We start from the raw sequence: 4,832 nt of genomic DNA on the forward strand, positions 1-4,832 counted from the left end.
AGTTGTGTCCTCTTTTGGAAGGCCAAACAAAGTAGTTTCGCTTTCACAACGAAACACAGCGTCAAACACGGGGGGCTAGAGTGAGCGGCGGCCGGTGGGCTTGAGAAAGACGCGGCGGGCTGGCTTGCGGCAACCACATGTGACGACCCCGGGCTGGACTCCGCTTCGTCCATGGTGAAAGCCCTCCGCTCTTCAAACACACAAAAAACATTAGCCTTTATAGACATAGTGTTTTAGTGAAGAAAACGCTATACTTATTCAAATATCATTTATTATTTACCCTTGCATTGCGAACAAGCCAAAGATCTGTCTCCAGGCATTCTAAACTTGGAATATGTGTGAATTTTAAGTATAAGGGCAAGTCTTAGATAAGACCCATACTTGGAATTTGTCAAGTCTGACTCTCTAACCATTAGTCCACAACTGCGTAATGGTTATGGTTGATATGTTACAACATAAGTTTCCATTTGTTAAAGGAATAGTTCATCCAGAAATGAATAATTGCTGAAAATGTACTCACCCTCAGGCCATCCAAGATGTAGATGAGTTTGATTTTTCATCTAAACAGATTTGGAGAAATGTAGCATTACGTCACTTGTTCACCAATGGATTCTCTGCAGTGAATGGATGCTGTCAGAATGAGAGTCCAAACAGCTGATAAAAACATCACAATAATCCACAAGTAATCCAAATTATTCTAGTCTATCAATTAACAACAACAAAAAAAAGTGTTTAAGAAATGAATCTATTATTAAGATGTGTTAACTTAATGGTTAAATGAACATATACAATAACAAAAAACCTAAATTTAACATGAACTAACAATAAAAAAATACTTATAAAGAATTTAATAATTTCAGTTAACATTGATCTCAGCATTTACTAATACATTATTAAAATCAAAAGTTGCATCTATTCACATTTAATGAACCTGACAGCAACTAACAATGAACAGTTGTATATTGATTACAGTAACCAAGATGAATAAATGCTGTAACAAATGTATTGTTCATTGTTGTTTTAGTTAATGCATTACCCAATGTTAACTAATGTGACCTCATTGTAAAGTGTTAATGTTACATGTCTTATGTTTTGTGTTAATTGGATAAAGAATCATAGGTTGAGCAAGCACAGTCTGCAAAAACAGGAATAAAATACTTCTAGTTACTCTTATCAGTCTCTCATACATACTGTTGTTTTGTCTGAGAAATCAGAGAATGACAAGGCTAAAGTTTTATTTTTATTTCAAAACAGCATTAATATTCCATTACTTGAGCCACCCAGTTGCCTTCTTTTGCATCTTTCTCCTTTCTACATCAGTTTTCAGTGATGGAATTTAAAAAATGGCTGTTTTTGAAATACATGTTCATGTATTTTTGGCTATTGCTACAAATATACCCCAGCGACTTAAGATTGGTTTTGTGGTCCAGGGTCACAAATAAGCTTTCAGCACAGGATTCTGTGTATTTTACTACCTACTTCTCCATGGTTCTGCCAAGGAAAGACATCTTGTGATCAGAAGAGGCTGACAGAAGAAGGAAACATAATAAGAAGCAGAGGGAGAGCGAGAGGCTGACGGACTCAAGCTCCTCATGAGAAAATGGATCTAAAGGATTGGCCTAAAAACATTGATTTGGCAGAGTGTTAATCTCAGAGCAGACAAAGAGAAAAGAGAGCGATGGAAGGAGAAAGAGACTATGACTTTTGAGCAACACCTGGATGAATCAAAAGCTTCATAGCCAGAGTGAAAGAAACATAGAGGCAGAGACTTCAGCAATGCACACAACAGCAGTAGAGACACTTCCAAGAGACACTTGGAAGATATTTTTTTATTTTTATTCGATACTTTCAGTATGAACCTTGAAGGCTTCAAAAGAGATGACAGGCTTAAGCAGCTATGCTTAAAAATGCGAAACTAGTCCTCAAACCAAATGGAGAACTTAAGAAAGAGAATGAAAATCTACAATAGGGCTTGACTCCAGTACATTGTGGACAAATCAATGAAACAATCAAATCTACAAATCAGTTACTACAAAATGCTGTTTTGTCAAAATAACTAAAGCAATAGACGCAAACAAAAAAAAAGTTGCAAGAAAATATTATAAAATAATTACAAAAACATTAAAATATTTATTTCTATATAATATGACACATTTATGATTTATATGTTGCTGGGGAAATGCCGCAATTTTTAAAAATAATTTATTCATTATCATTGTAATTTATTTCATAAGAAAACTCAAGGATTTTGGAAAATCATACAGAATATATACACAACTGGATGATTTTGGTAAATATATGGTATGTATGTATTTGTAATGTGGCATAACGTGTTTTACTGCAGCATAAGTCTGTAGGTGTGTCTTATCGAATGCATTAAAAATGTAAATCAGCTATCATGGTGTAATGTCTTGATTACTTAATTTTAGGGAATTAATTATTATTAATTCATTCAGGTTTTGAAAGGACTCAGATCTGAAAATTGATTCCATGGCATATCAGTGTCTGTTATGGATAGAAATCCCTACAATGGCGAAAATGTACCAATTTAACACATTACTTTATTTGGAATGCATCACTCTCAACACTGGATATAAACATGTTTTTTGCCAAACATTCACAGACACAGAGCAGGTGAGCTCCACCATCTCTTGACTATCAGCCATGTGTGTGTGTGTGTGTGTGTGTGTGTGATCAGTAAAAAGCTTAACCAACACTGGCCTGTGGTGTAAATATTTCCACAGGTTCCCGTGTTTGTTTAGAGTGATTTTTTTGGTTCTTCATATTCTCTTTCACACCTTTACCGGCTGCTGTGAGATGCCCTGCTGCTCTCTGACATTCACTCTGGACTCTTTCATTGGTTCCAACATCTAAAAACACTTGAAATCTTTGACACGGCTTTCTGTGAACCAGTGCAAATGGCGTCTGCCATCTGTGCTGGATTCCTCAATAAAAGAAGGGATTTGCTTCACGAACAAGGGTGCAAAATACCAGCAAATCAGACTATTATGGGCACAAAGAGCATTAACAGCTGGGAGGTGAGGAAGCGTGTTCCTGGCAGACACGTGGCCACCCAGACGATCGCACCTGTATGTGTGCACACATGTGTGCGTCGGGCTCAATGGGATTGGCTCTAGGTTCTGGGCTGGCTGCTTCAGAACCTTCAAATCCCTCTTTTCTCCTGCCAAACACTGGAGCATCTCGACAGCTGCAGGCGTGCCGGAAAGCCCAGTGCTGGAGAAATGTCAGACTGTCTGGGGTCAGGCTAGCTGGGCGACTCATCCTGTAGAGAGTGCCAAAACACTGCAGCTGCCCAGAGCTTCTAATGTTGAAACAATGGCTCTGTGTTTGCATTCGGTTCAGTGATTAAGGTCTGTCTTTTTCAGCTAAGCTTTTAATTAATATGAACTGTGGTAAAACATTTTAAAATGCTGTGTTAAATTGTCCCTTATAAATATTTATTTTTATGTTTTGAATATGCACACCCCTCACAAAGTAATAAATTAAATTGACTTTATAAATATATATTAGTATATTTATTATTTAATTAATACGTTATATTATGAATTAATTATTGTATATTTGATTAATATATGATTAATCATTGTATTATTGTTAATATTAAATATTAATTATATTAGATTAGTATTAGTATTAATATTACAATTATTTATTTATTTAGATAGATACATAAAAAAATGACCCCTTACAAGTGAATTATTTGTATAAATATTATAAAAGAGACAATATATAAAAAAATCTAAATCTAAAAAAAACCATGCAAATATTGTACATACATTTTAGAATATAGAATTTTATTTCCATTTCTTTAAGGTGGGACAAGAGATTAACTAGATTCCTCTTATTCTCCAGTATATTTGCATCAAGACACCTTTTCTTGTTATTCAGACAGAAAAAAAGTCCTTCATAAAAATATATTAAATTGAATTTGAATAGCCTTCTCACAGGAAAGGGGAAAATGGATTTCATGCTTCATCGGCTTACTGAATTTCAAATTACAATTTACATGGCTGTTCTGTAACTCATAGTGCTCAGATTCAATTAATGTGGCAAATGTCATTAATGGAATGTTTTGTCATTTTCCCTCTTGAGATTTTTTTCTGAAGATTTTCACAATTTTCACAAAGATGAAAAGAGATCTATGCGGGAAACCTTTGCAATATAACTATCACAGAGGACATGTATTTAGTGTAGAATCATTTTATGATGCTGTTGTAGGTCATGGACCCTCTTCATGGGTTATTCATTCAGTCTGTCTGGTTTCATCTTAAGTATGTTCCTAACTCTCTAACTAAAAACCAGCCAAAGCATACCACATGAATTATGACATTCTTATATGAATTATAGTCTTACAAGAATTTTTATTTTTTATTTTTTTTTATGTAAACCAAAAGACCATTGTAGGAAGGCATGTGGTTGTTGAAAATGGTGTCTTTGATATAGATTTTCCTAATTATGAATATAAAATACTCTAAGTTTAATTTGTAGACTATGAATCAATGAATTTAAAGTGGTTCAACTGTTTGGTTCAAATAAATTATGATCTAACATTCTGCAGCAAAGATGTCTGATGTTATTAATATCCAAAGATAGTTAATGGGACAACAATTATATATGGATATAATATGAACATAACAAGCGATAGCAAATTAATTAAAAAGGTTTCCAAACAAATCATAACAGGTCTTGACCTTGTCATTAACATTTGCTATGAATCACTGTGACATTTCGAGCTGTCTGATATTTCTGCAGAACTACAGTTTACCAATCAAGCAAATAATTGCAATTTATGATGAATGTTGAAGACACAT

This window comes from Sinocyclocheilus anshuiensis, unplaced genomic scaffold, assembly GCF_001515605.1.
Source record: "Sinocyclocheilus anshuiensis isolate Anshui unplaced genomic scaffold, SAMN03320099.WGS_v1.1 scaffold226, whole genome shotgun sequence".
Lineage (NCBI taxonomy): Eukaryota > Metazoa > Chordata > Actinopteri > Cypriniformes > Cyprinidae > Sinocyclocheilus > Sinocyclocheilus anshuiensis.